Raw genomic sequence first — 15337 nt, 5'->3', positions numbered from 1 at the left:
TATTCCATGTTCTGTCACATTTCCCATGAGCTGGCAGCACAGACACAGCCAGGTACTGTGGCTTTGAGAAATCACTGTTTTGTTAAGATGCAGTAACATACTGGATATCTGAGATAGTGAGTTGTTACTTCATTCATTTACATCTCAAAACTAGAAACAAAGAATCCTGTCTTTTGTGAGTTTTAAGCACTGTCAAGAGAATCTCAACAATAATTGGTACTTCAACAGTAAACGATAACAAGTTATGCAATTCTAATTTAGTTGCTTTTCATTTAAAACACCTTTGTTTCTGATATTTTGAACTGCCCTCTCTTTCTGTTCTCAATACACCTCCCACACCACTACTTAAGTGAAAGCAAAAATGCAGCTGAGCTCCGACGGAAGTCTATGAAGTAGATGCATTCAGGAGAACGTAAAGTACAAGAAAGTTACTGGAACTGGTTTATATAAAGTCAGAACCCATATGACTTTGCAATATTCCTCCAGAATGTCACTCTTACAGACATGATTTTCTTTGGGGAGTTCTGGTTTTCCTGTGTTACAATTACCTCTTTGGTCACATTCAATCCAAACTAAAGGAAAGAAAATCTCCAAAGTAGTGGTGAAATTTTTCAGGTAACTGTATGTAGGTAGTTTGAAATAGGAAGAGACTTACTGCCGTAAAGAATCATTGGCATTATGTGATAAAATAGAAGATGTTATGTTTGGTTGAAACATCATTTAAATTATGTATGATTTTTAAATTTTATTTTATTCCTAGGCCAACACTGTGAAAACAGAGTCTTGGTAACATGTGACTCAGTCTGTTCCTTCTTTTTGATTCCCAATTAAAATACAATTGTATTTTCACATTTGTTTCTACAAAAATTTGTGATGTAATGAAAAAGAAAATATTTGTAATAGTCTGTAATTACATTTTATAAGCTTATAAAATACACATATTACTGCAAACAGCAATAGATGAAATCCTCACAGAAGAGGATTTCATCTATACAAGAATGCCGTATAATAATCTAACATATATAGGAAGAAATATATAGAAAACAAAAACACCTGTCTAGATGCCTTGAGGCATCTTCAAAACTGTTTCTCCCTCAAACTGTAAACAAAGCAAAAAGTCCAAACCTCCCCTGTCCCCAGTATTACAGAATTACAGAATCACAGAATGGCCTGGATTGGAAGGGACCTCCAACCACCCTGCCACAGGCAGGGCTACCAACCTCCACATTTAATCTTTCTGCTCATGGACTGGCTGTTTTCTTCTTCCTTGCATGAAACAGCTCCAGTGTGAAGCACACAAAGTGTTTAAACATGGTGGTGGTAGGTCTGGGTTGGCTTCTACACATCCAGTATGGCTCAGATAGATGGGACTATTCAGAAGTACTGAAGTAACTTTGACCAACAATGTTGCCATTCCTTCCAAACTGTGATATAGGTTATTCAACATTATCCATTTTGCTGGAAACTATTCAGATTCGACATTTTATGCCAAGAGCTACTTTGGACTTCATATCATCCTACATGAGTTTTGAAATTAACTTGTCCCCAAGAAGGTAGACATGTAGTGGTAAATAGCCATCCATCAATGTCCTCTAAATCTGTGACTGGAGACAAGTGGGAGGTTTCACGAGAAGTCAATAATTCTTTTGATCTTGGTGCCACTGATAATTGATTTTATTTTTGGATTCATGCTGGGTCTCATATGGATGCCGATGATATGTATACTCTCACTATATTTATTCATTCAACCTTTGTTACCAGTTACTTAGTAAAGCCAGTACTGTCTGACTGTCAGATTTAAAGCCTGGGATGACTAATGACTTCCCACAGTTAAGTGCTGGAAGGACAGAGGCTATTTTAATTGGGGTATCCTGTCAGCTAGAACAAGTGTCTCTGCTATATATTGGAAGGGTGTCATCCTGAACTCACTCATCCTGTGAACAGTCCTGTCATCTTTATTGATTCAGAACTAAGCTGGATTCTCAGACTGGCTGAGTTTCTAAGGTATTCCATAATGTTTTACCTTCAAAATACCTACCAGTCATATCACAATTGCTAGAGAAATTTAGGTATATTTTACTTGATTTTTCCTAGAGCACAGAAAAAATATGTTACTGGCCTTCCCTGGCAACCTGGTTAAAGTATTGCTTTTTAAAATTGTCCTCTTAATTATTATCTTTTCCTTGACCAACAAGAGAGTCTTAAGCTTTCACATATACATCATATCTAAAACTTCTAGACCCTGCATGAGATATTAACAAGTGACTAAACACCTCACATGCAATATTCATGAACCCAACTGAGTACATATTTTATGCTCACTACACAGTGATTTTGATCGAGTCACCACTGCAATAAAGATACTAAAGACATGGAACATAGCCAACCAAAGCCAATGATTTTTGTTTCAGTCTAAGAAGAGATCAGTCACTCCACAGTTTTACCTGTGCAAAGTAAAGTCAAAAAGGCAAAAACATGCAGCTCAGCATGATGATGAATATGTAAGGTATGGGCAAAGAGAAAGCAAAACCTGGGACTTGATTGCTGTATCTGGAATATATATTTAAAAAAAAAAAAAAAAAAGCAATTATGATTTTAATTGTATTTCTTTACCTAACGTATATCATTTTTTTCTTCCATTATTATATAATTTCATTACACGGTTAAAAGACATAGCATGTAAAATAGTTACCTAAAAATAAAAGAATGTAAGATATTTAAAATTGTAACTACATCCATGCATAAAACCAAAGTCATATGAATTGGATGCACTCAGACTGTAATACTTTGTGGACTACCCCAGAGAGAACACATGGGCTTTCTATTACAAAGAGAGTTGAACTAAAGACTTAAACCACTTATTTCAAAAGACTGAAATAGTCTCTCCCCTGAGAACCTTAGATACTTCTTTCACCTCATGTACTAAATCTTGTTTTATATTCTGTAGATGCCAATCTTCTCTCTATGTCAGCTTACTGATGTTGAGCCCTGCGGGTAGGTTCCTTTGGGTTTTTCTTGGGGGGGTAGGGCAGAGGTTTGGGAATGATATTCTAAAGTTCAGAGGCACTGCTGTAACCTTGGCCACATACATGCTTGAGTTAACTGTTTCAGTGCTGTTTTCCTAAAGATGGACCTGACCTGTACAAAGTACATTTTACCCAGGTCACAGATTGCTGGTTACTTGAAGTGGCTAATGCCTTTACAAGACTTAGAAAGACGAAGTTCAGTAGCATAGGAAAGCCTAGTACCTTAATAATATTAAGGTAACAGGCAACAAAAAATACTGTAAAAAGATGCATTTGCCATAAAATCAGTGTACTGGGACATGGAAAGAATAGATTTGTTATAGTTAAATGATAAAAGTCCTTCAATCATCAATGCTAAATCCCTTCACCTCCTCCCCTAAATGCTGTGTTATACTTTCACGAAGTTGCTGCAGTGAAACCTAGTACTGGAATATTAGAAGATAAAACCTTCTTAATAGATATATCTTTCAGTTAACCTGAATCAAACTAACATGGGTTAGTTAAGACAAAGTGAGAGCAGACACACTGCAAATTTAGTACCTGATGTGTGGTGCTACCCTGAAACATCTGAAACCACGTGCCTCGATGTCTGGCAGCTGAAATGTGCTGAACAGCTCTCCGATTCATTCATAGTAAGACATGGGAGAGCTTGATCCTGTTGGCAGGAAGGGAGCCTGCGGGGCTGGTAACGAAGGAATAATGGCATTCAAGTGGCTTCTCCCTAAAGGTAACCATTCATTCAAGGCAATCTCACTTACCTGAGGCTGCAGATGGCCATGCTCCTGGAATGAAACCAGGGCTAAGTCTGCCTTCTAGCCTACTCTGCCTGACACAGTTCCCCAAAAGATAAAAAATTTTATTCACAGCCAGCCAGAAATTAAGTTTCTACGTGTCAGCACTTGTATCTTCCCAATTCTAGACTAGATAAGCTGACATCCAAATTGCATTGTATTAGTGACAGTCAGGAAAATAAACTCAAGGAAAAAATCGAATCTTTGCCTCAAATGCTGAAATCTGTTAGAGGGGAAGAGTATTGTCTTACATCTAATACTAAAGACATGAATATCTATTTTATCTTTTAAATACTGTACAGCAATTCCTCTCCCTTCCCTAAAATCTGTCTGCTGATTAATTTCATAGCTATCAACTGAAATGCAGAGTTGCCAGCTCTGTGTAACCCGCCCCAAATCTAACAGCTGTACTTGTGCACATGCAGCATCAAGCCATCTGTGCGATGTAGCACAAAGCACTCACTTGACTTGGTAAAGGACAAGAGACAAAGGCTTTAGCAATGCTAAGGCGCCTTTCTTCTTAGGAGTGTTTTGGCCAGATTACGCCTCGCTCCCTGGGAGGCGTGCAGAAATGGGTGGCTTGGAAGAGCCGCAAGGAAGTCTGGCTGAGCGAAATAGCATCCCTTCTGTGGTCCCGCGGTGTGTGCACACCACTGTTGGTGGAACAAATGGTAGCCATATGCTTCCTCCTGCGAGCTAGCTAGGCATATGTGACCACTGCCCTCCTTATCCCAACTCCTCTGTGTTACCACTCAGAAATCCAGCACCCCAGGAAGGACTGATCTTGTTGATGTGATCTTTGCCAGGACCCGTATCTAGGAGCAAAGAAGACGTGGCAAAAGCATATTCCCCCTCCTTCAGTGGCTGGCTTCAATCTGGTTAATTTGCCTTTGTAAGAAGAATGGGAGGAGCTTGTTCTTTTCCTTCCCTCCTGGATTAGAATGGCAGCAGAGAAGGATTCAGCAGTCACTGGCTGATGGTTGATTTGATAGTTATTTTAACATTTTTACATTTTGGTTTTTTTTATGAAAGAAATTATGTAGGTCAAACATCCGACTCTGTGAAAAGCACTGATTTTTTTTTTTTTTTTTTTTTTTTTTTAAATATGCTCTTCACTGGAGTAATTCTTGGTTTCTCTGCAGTTAGTTTTTGGCAGTGGTTCTGGAGAATGAGAATTGGACCCAGACAATAGCATCACCTCTTCTCCCTGAGTTTGGCAGTTGGCACTTCAGATTTTACTTAAAAGAATAACAAACTGTCCTTTTAAGTATATTAAGTAAGTGAAGCCAATGAAATCATCTGAAAATGAATTGTCCTAAAAGCTCAGTTTAGGTCTTACTTCCACCAAAGTTTTGAAAATAATGTTATTCAGGACCTGGATCCAGGTATTTCTGAGATCTTCATAAAGACAGAAATCACTTATACAAGTGAAATCTGAGCTAGTTTTTAAATTATTTTCAGCACTTGAGACTATCACCCTTGTAGCCTAATTGAAATATGTACCTCATTCAAATCATTTCATATTTGTGGGACTTTCAAAAATAATTAATGTCTTTCAGAACAGGATTGTAGATCTCATTTATAAGATAGCCTGTGGCTCCGCGCTTGTAAACAAATATTGAAGAAATGCACCATTGTCAATCATGTGACAGTGGAAAGAAAGTTTGATTTGATCAAACTGTTTTTAGAGAAGCTGGCAATGTATTTACTGGCTACATGGAATAAGTAAATCAATAAGGCATATTCCAAACTGCACCTGAGACATAGACAGATGTTCACTTTCCCTCTCAGCTGGTATTCTTGTTGATACAGAGAAAGGTTGATGGCATTAATGGAAAAATAAGTCATCTTTGCTGGGTCATGTTAAATCAAGCTCAGATAGAATTTATAAGGAAGTAAAATACTTGGTTGATCTACCTCATCAAAGCCTATAGAGAAACAAACAAACAAAACCACTGCAACGCGTACCAAATCATAACAGGAAATATCTCCATACAATCTGCCAGACGGTTAGATATGCACTGATCAGGTTGCAAATCCCAAAGATAATTCATGATATGTGAACATTTATCCACAGATAATCCTATGTTTCTGCTGGAACAAAGAGATGAGTGATCTTAGAGATCTTTTCCAACCTTAATGACTCTTTGGTACAACATTTTTATTTTATTTTATTTTATTTTATTTTATTTTATTTTATTTTATTTTATTTTATTTTATTTTATTTTATTTTATTTTATTTTATTTTATTTTATTTTATTTTATTTTTATTTTTTTATTATTATTATTATTATTTTTTTCCTCAAAGGTACAAAGGTACAGGTTTAGTTGTATGGAATTCTCAGCTTTAGATTTGCATTTCATGGGGCTTGATAGCAAAGTGATTACTGCTTAGGTTGGTCTGAAAGTTGTGGTTGGTAAACCATTAAGACAGGTGTAAATGCTCACATTACTGTATTGCTTAAACAGACTTAATTTTTCTCTGAGATCAGATGTAGTTTGGATACTGAGCAGTTGTTTCAATGAGTAGAAGGGTTTATTTTCTTTGGTAAATGAAATGATGAGATCTTGTATTTGATTAGTAATTGTGTAGGTAAATCTGATGAACCAAAAATTAAAAAAAAAAACACCTCTCTTGAACAAAAAGCAAAAAGAAGAAAATAGTACTTCAAAACATTTCGGTATTAGACACAGTGAGAGAATACTGTACTGGTAACAATAGCAGATAATTCATCTGTAAAAAGTAGTCTTCTTGTACTTTATACAAGGTACAAAGATCGGGGAAATCTTTACTAAACTTTGAAATATGTTAAAATGGGCAGATTTATCTTTCTTTTACACAGCTCTTGGGAGAGTATCTAAGAAACAAGGTTACACTGTTATCCACGGAGTGCAAATAAATAAAAAAGTACATACTCAAGAGTGAGCAAGGTCTATGTCTCTCAAAATGAGTATATACATACAGTGGATAAAAAGGGGGGAAAACATAGGGCTTTGAAGATGGTGAACATTTCTGCTAAGTGACTATGTAAATATTACCAGCTGCAAAGCTGCAAGTGTTTTTCCAGTATATTGTGCTGGGAATACAGCTGGAGACAAGGATGACTGTGATGACAGTCTACAAATTAACATGCCCTTACTCAAGTGAATCTCAAGCAGAGATTTCACTGGTATTAACTTGTAGCTTGGAATAAACTTTTATCACAGTTATCCTTTGCATCCTCCAAAACAAAGAAGGTAGTTAGTGGCCAAAGACTACAGACCACCCTTTTACTCAAGGGTGTATGGAAAACATCCTGCTGGATGTCTGACCTTGGCATCTTGTCCACCTTTGTCTGAACTTGGTATCACTAAATAATCTGCAGGTTCTCTTTAAGTTGGTTTATCCTAATTAAACTAAACTAAACAATGTCTCTTGCTGCTATGAAACTGAAATAATTCAGTCTCTGCCAACTCATCTAGCCTCATCCAGAGTACTGTGTCCAGTTCTGGGCTCCCCAGTACAAAAAAGACAGGGATCAAAAGACAGGTTGTGGAGACTCCTTCTCTGGAGATATTCAAGACCTGCCTGGACGCCTACCTGTGCGACCTGTTGTCGCTTTGGCAGGGGGGTTGGACTCGATGATCTCTGGAGGTCCCTTCCAACCCCTATGATTCTGTGATTCTGTGATTCTGTAAACTTCACCCTAGTGAGAAAGAAGTCTTTGAGACACTGAAAAGAGAAGGGTCAGACTCACTGCAGTCCTAAAGACATATCCTATACCAGAGGAGAGTGAGAAAGGGGCAGAAAGGCAGCAAAATGCATCTGGACACCTGGACATAATTTAACGCAAAGCAGGGTTGGGGCATGGGGACAGCTGCTTCCTGTCTGGTGGGAACAGAGTAGGGAACATCTGATGCTCTGCTGCTTCCTGTCCAGCACCTGCAGACCAGGCTGGTTGGTTCTGCATCTGGAGAGGTGGAAATAGAGCAATCTTGTGAGCTGCCTGTGAGGAAAGAACAGCAAGGATGACAGAAGCAGGGTGAATAACTCAACGTGGGAGAGAAGATGGAGCAGATTCCCCAAAGGTCTCACTTTTTTCTTTTTTTAAATCTGAGTTATGCATGCCTCCCGTGATAGAATATGATTTGTACTGCATGTCATCAAACCAACATTAGGACTAAGAGGACAAAAGCAACAATCTATGAGTCTACTTCTTTAAAACAAGTAGGAAAAAGGTGCTTAAACAGCAGTGCCATGGCAATTCCACAGGCTGAAACCTAATTTTGAACAAGTCTCACATTAAATTTGCTAATGTTTTTAGATGTACCTGTTTTAATTCAGAGCAATTCAGTATGCAGTTGAGTAATACAAAAGTTATTTAACATTGTTTTGAGTATTCTATTCTGTACCAGGAAAGCACTTTGACACAAAAATATATAAATAGTAATAACCCAGATAGCTGTGCCATGTATATACAATAAGATAGTGTATTTTGCTTTATTTTTTTCTATGACGTTAAGTAAATAGCCAAGTTTTTGTAGATCTTGTCTTACTATAACCTTTAATGAAACATTTTAACAGTGAAAGTTAGAAACTAAAGATCAATCCATTCAGTACACTGAATTTTGTATCTATTGTATGTGAAAACCAATATATTCCCAAAATTTCCTCTCTCTTCTTGTCTCATTCTTTGATAAGCCTCTGAAAAGACTTTTATCTGGGGCACTATCTTCATGCCATTCTTAAGAAGAATGTGTGCTATAGCAAATGGATTGATCTTGAGAGCAAAGTTAGAAGATTAGGAAAACAGATAATAGACTTAGCCGACCCCTCTCCTTGCCTCAAGGAGCCACTTTACAGACCATTGCAAACCCGCTCATAATCTATAAAACACAGATATCCATCACTTTTACTAGGTTGTGTCTGTAGCAGTAGGGGGGATAAGATGTGGAGGTTATGTGTTTGGTTGCTGATTTCTCAGTATAAGCCTACAGTCATAACAGCAGTTAGAGGAGCTCTGTGGGGTAAAACATTCACACACATGCAGACCCATGAGACCTTATTAAGCTTAATAGTTCAGGAACGCTATGAGCAGTTATATAGAAAATTAGAACCAGGCATTATGCACAGATGAACAAGCATTTCTCTATCCTCTCAACTTCTCTCAGTGATCTGCATGAGAGATGGGAGGTTTCTGAAATCTCTCTTAGGGGAAAAAAAAAAAAAAAAAAAAAAAAAAGAAGAAGAAAGAGGAACTAATTTTAAATTTACTCCAAGGGAAAGTTCTCAGCCCTGGTGGGCTTAAAGGAGATTTTTAAAAAACCTCCTTGCTTAGCCTTCTACATACATTTACTTGAGACATTCTGCTCCTTGAGGGATTCAGGTGGGTTCATTTCTGCCACTCTTAGTGCATACATTTAATTGTATACATTATACAAATTGTAGGTCCTGTTAACAGAGCTCACTCATCCGTGAAGGATGACAAACGCTTAAAAACTTAACTCAGTCAGTACCTCAGCTATGATCTGACAGCAAGTGATGACCTTGACCAAAAGCATTTATTTTCACTATTAGCTGTGCTATGCACTCTATTTCCAACTGGTAGGATGCCTGGTCACACTCATCACAGCCCTCAGTGTTTTGAATCCAATGCTTGCTTCAGAAACAACAGTTTGTAGGGGCCTGTGAATCAAACGTATGATTTTGTCTTAATAAAGAATTATGCCAGCTCAACTGCAGTGGTGAAAGAGGAATGATGGCACACAAAAGCACTCAGGTAGTTCTACTGACTGTGACAGAGCCAAAGAACCAGGGGAATAGTAGGATTTTCAGTCTGGGCAAGGCAGAATGCACTTGATATTTTATGATATTCAAATTCAAGGGCCTATTTTCCTAAGAATGGTTTTACACTGTAATGATTTTAATTTTATAGACTAGCTGGAAAAGTGATTTCCCATTTTATGGCTTCTATTTGTCTTCTCGATCATATGTTTTGCAGATTAAAGTAAGAACAGGTGACTGATATTTGTGCAGGCAGTGAATATTATAGATCCTTCTTTACACAAATAGATCAGTGACAAATCTTAAATACCCAGTCAACTTCACCAGCGTTTTTAATTCTCTTCCTAATTGTTTATGATAAATATGTCTGAAAAATGATGAACCCTAATGTGCTTCTTCAGATGATCATTTGAGTGTTTCAGATTTTTGAGATCTTAGTGTGAAATACTAAAGAGGGTCCATAAAACGACATTAATGAAGCACATAAAGCATGTGAGCTCTTTGCTGGATGAAGTTGTTGCAGCTTTGATATATGGAAAGTGAGATTTCTAGTAAGTGAGTCTTGGAGTGACGATTCCATTAACAAGTCCATTGATTTATAGCAAGTAAGTCACATTTCATAAAAAGTCACAAAATCTTGTTTGATTAAATTGCATCTCTGAGAAGCCTGCAATCTCTGCATTAAATGTATATGTTTGGGAATGTTAGAGCAGTGTTTGGACAGAAGGTTCTGAAGATTTTCCAAGCTTCATCTTTTCTCTTAGCTCACAAGGGAGGGCACAAGATGGGTGGCCTACTTCTTTTCTATCTATCTTTTCAGCAAGGAGCAACACACTGTCACAGAGTTCGGCAGCACTGGAGTTGTACCTTGCTTGCAGGTTGACAGTCAAAGAAGTACTCTTGATCTCAGTCAGAAAGGTTGAGGGTACTCATCTTAGAGCTAGAACAGGTGCCCCTACATGGAAATCCTGAGAGATGTCTGATGCATGCATCCAGACAGATCTGCTAAGAAAGGAGATTTTGGTTCATGTTCTTGGTTGCACCAAGTGCCTGAAACATCTTCTGGTGATGAGGTAAATACTTGCTCAAGGTGTGCATAGCTAGATGATCTTTTATGACAAGTGACTGAGCTGCAAGCAGAAGTTAGAAGGCAGTGTAATATTAGAGGCACAGAGTGAGGGAGAGATAGGTTGCTTAATAATCATATTCTTGAAGTTGACAGCAGTGAGAAGGAGCCATTTTGGTCCCTGAAGATCCACAAAACTGGGACTCCAGTCTCCACCCTTCAACTTCACTACCGAAAACAGGTATGAGACTCCTGAAACTATTGGCACCCATGACACCCTGGACCAAGATCTACAAGAAGAAACATATTGCCAGCCTGCAGTGGATGTTGTGTACCTTGACTTCAGCAAGGCTTTTGATTCTGTCTGACATAATATGCTTGTGGACCTGGACAGGTTGGAAAGTTGGGCAGAGAGAAACCTTATGGTGCAGTTTCACAAGGCCAAGTGCAGAGGATTAATTCTTCGACAGGAAAAACTGCATGTGTCAGCAGTGTGCCCTTGTGGACAAGAAGGCCAATGGTATCCAGGAGTGTGTTAAAAAGTGTGTGGGCAAGAGGTCTAGGGAACTGATCCATTCCCTAAACTCTGCTCTGGTGAGGCCATATCTGGGGTACTACATCCAGTTCTGGACTCCACAGTTCAAAAAAGACAGGGGACTTCTAGAGAGAGTGAAGAAGAAACTCACTATAAGGGTGACAGAACACTGGAACAGACTGCCTAGAGAGGTTGTGTAACCTCCTTCTCTGGAGATATTCAGAACCCTCCTAGATGCTTTCCTGTTTCACCTGTTGTGGGGAACCTGCTTTAGCAGGAGTGCTGGTCTAGATGATCCCCTGAGGTCTCTTTCAACCCCTGTGATTCTGTGATACAATATTTTTATTCTCTTTTTGCTCTAGAATCTCAATAGGGAGGTTATTAATAGAATGGCAACATCGCAAGGGAAGGAAATAGGAAGGTGGGAATCATATGAGTCCACATAACCCAATCAGGACTATAGACAGAGTCAGAAATGAGATTTTAGGCATGCAGTTACTCCATGTGGTCACAATAGTATGATTTTTTTTCATTTTTCATAGTAGCACTTTCTGTATCCAACATTTCCATTCATTTCTGGTAGCCGGTATATTAAGCTTACATTGCTTTCTTATTAGACCAATGCTTTCCTGTTATTTCCTTGTATTCAATCCACATCTGGATTGATATCCTGTTGTTGAGCCCAAGTTATCTTACTCCTTTATGGCACCAGATGCATATTGGGCATAAATATAAGCACAACCACGCCAAGACTTATTGGTGCAGTCCCTGCCATATCAGCCTTGTTTCAGTATCTGTGTGTAAAACCTCCTGACTGCAATGCCACCATGGCCTCTCTGGTCTGTATTTCTGGAGCAGCATGAACATGGATAGCAAGGCATGGGTGTATTTTTTTCTGTTTAGGGTCATCTCCCTGATGTGGCTCTGATCATGCCCACGCATGAATGCACAAATTAAATTTGAATTCTTTGATTTCCTTGACAAGATGTTTAGAAACAGTGGAACATGATTTCAATTATCCAGCACTCGATTGGTCTCAGAGCTGCAGTCAAACTTTATGCTAACTTGCTCCAAGCCTGTGGTGGTTTATGGAGAAAGTGGGCACTCCTGACTTGTTGTCACGGGTTACTTAGATTTACCTATGCCCGTGACAGGGGAAGCCACCCCGTGCCCCCCTCCCCCCCCCCCCCCCGGGGCCCGGAAAGGAGGGGGAAAAGGGGAGTGGGATAAAACAGCGACAATCTAAGGAGGAAAAACTTATTTTACTAAATATGATATCGAAATACAAGATAACACAATATAATATAATTGAGGCTAACAAATCGAACGAAACAGAGAGAGAGAGTCCCCGAAAACCGAGAGGCCTACTGTGAACTCTAGGCGACACGGCTGGAACGCTTCCCACTCTCCGAGAAGTTCGAGAGAAGAAGGAGGGCACTCCAGCCTGGGAACGAGATTATACAGCGTCCTGGTCCCGTGACTTATCATTACCCCTGTTGTTCTCTGGGATATGTAGTCTTCTTCTGTGGACTGCACATTCAATAGAAGTATCCATACTTTACATGATGTTATGATGTGGAATACTGATAGCAAAATTACAAAACCATGACACTTGTTTCTCAGATGTTCACAAATGTCAGCAAACCTAGTTCAGGAAGATGCATCTATGTTTCTTGCAGATAGACAGAAAATGTTTTCTCTTTCCGTCTGTTTGCAATAAAGTCCAAATAAATACAGTGTAAATCAGATTCTAATTACAGCAAAATTTAATACTCATTTCTGTGTCGCATGTCAGCCTAACACTTACATGAGTTAATTTAACTATATTTACCTCGTGATTAATTTTAAGTCAAAATATAATTTAGAAAAGGAAAGTATTGTATGGATTTGCATTTGCATTATATTTCCTGTATTTGGTGATATCAGATAAAAAACTCTGTATATATGATGATAAATGCTGTCATTACTTTGAAAAGGGGGAATTCTTGACAGGAACATACTTACACACAGAGTTATTGTATCACATATTCTATCAAAGCTATCAACACTAGTAATTTTTGAGGATGATTTCTTTGTGCTGGATATAATTTTTGTGTTGTGATCTGTCACTGGTATGATGCTAATGACTCTACACTTTCCATTCAGCAAGCAATACTGTCAGATCCAGGCTGATTTATAAAACAACAACACAACAACACTAGTTAGGGCATTGTATTCTACTTGCCAGATGGTTAACTCCCACGGGTTAATGAGTATACCCAAATTCTAGATGATTTAAGATGTCCTGCAGATATTTCCTTAGGTACAAGGATTGCTGGTTGTTAATTTACATGTGTACTATATATTTCCCCTCCCTATATTGGTCTCAAGAGAATTCTGAATTTCTTTTTGTCCATAAAATGCTAATAAGCCATATTTAACACCTTCCCCTTTTGCTGTTTTGACCATCAAAAAATTGCTTTCAGATTTCAAATACTTCATCTATTACACTGAATTAGTTCCTCACAGATGGCTAAGAACTGAATTTTTGTATCTGAATATCCACACCCACAACATATATGCACACATATGTCTATATACATACAGACACTCAAACTCTTCATGGATTGCACATGTTATTTATATAAGCCTATTTTGCAGAATTTTCTCAAGGCCTGAACACTAGAAAATGATTTAGCATATTAACAAATTTTTAACATGCACTAAATAATCTATGTATTAATGTGGAATAAATCTAGGCTTTGTTAGATGCCAAAGAAAATACTAATTTCTGGCACAGATGATGTTATCATTCTTGACAGCTGAAGGCTACGGAATGAATCCCTTGTTCGTCATGATAATTTCTCAAATTCTCCCTACAGTGGTGTGGAAATTCACCTGTGACTGTGGCTAACTGGCACACATTCAACCTCAAAGAGTGGATGTTTAGAAACAATATGGAAGGCATTCATCTAAAGGGAAGAAAGGAGAAGGGAAGGGGAGTTGAAATTACAGGGAAGTATGTCAGATGCTCAGTAGTAAATGTAATGGAGATAGGTAAGTTGATACAGCTGGCTATCAGCCTTATCCCCTTTTCTAGACCTGCTCTATTATCTGTTTGCCTACTACACTTCCAAGTATAAACAAAAAAATATAACTATAACACTAGATATAATGATGTGCTCTGGAAGTTGAAGGGGGGCTGCTGGCAAAGGAAAAGAGAAAGCAGGGAATGAGGAACATTGCTTTTGTAATAGAAACATAGGTGTTGACATGGTAAAATAGCTCACAGACACGTTCCTTTTGGCAGCAGTTGCTAGCATGAAGTTTTGTGAAAGATACTAAAATGTGAAGTTCTCATTCTCTTTTACCCATTTAAGGGACACACGTGTTTACCGAGACAGAGGCTTTATCTTCTTTTCAAAATTCCTTTAAAACCCTCCTCATAAACAATATCTTAAGGCAATCTGTTCCACAAGGTCAGCACATGCTGTATAAATCATTCCTTCTTGTTTTGGATTAAATAATTCATCCCTACATTTGTTAGCTCTTTCCTCATTTTTGATAAGATATTTTAATTTACTTTTCAATTCACTCTTCAAAGCACTTTACGCGTCCTTTGTAATCCACTCATTTTCAGTGGCTAGCTCATATCCCCTTATGTGCATATCTGTTCAGAACTGAGCACTTCTGCAGCACTAGGTGTGCTCATGACCCTGGTGTATGATGTCAGTTTTTAAGCACAGTCTGTGCACATTACCATTGTTTCCATCACTGGCAGCAGGAACAACAGTCCCAGCGCATACAAAAGTCTCCCTGAGACACCTCTGGATCCCTTCTATCACTTCTTCTCATCAAAGTGGCAAGAATTCAGAATGATATTTAATCTGAAGTCATTGAAATGCAAAGAAAAAAGGTCTATTTTAGTACATATAACTTTATTTATTTATTTATTGGTCCCATAACTGTACCCAAGCTAAGGGCTTTTCTTGAGCTATCCTTTTAAAAGCTGACAATTTTTTCCCTGAGTCACCACAGTTAACTTCCAAACCAGCGATGTGTGTGAGTAATGAAGATGATTTCACCCCATCTGCAATGGTGAGGCTTGTTTCCCCAAGATAAAACAAAGGTGCCTGGAAATACCATCCAAGTATTTCAACAGCATGTAAACCAAAT

The sequence above is a fragment of the Coturnix japonica genome, chromosome 2, assembly GCF_054131305.1.
Source record: "Coturnix japonica strain WE chromosome 2, WE-NBRP24, whole genome shotgun sequence".
In the NCBI taxonomy this organism is placed as follows: Eukaryota; Metazoa; Chordata; class Aves; order Galliformes; family Phasianidae; genus Coturnix; species Coturnix japonica.
Note: the sequence above shows the minus strand (reverse complement) of the source record.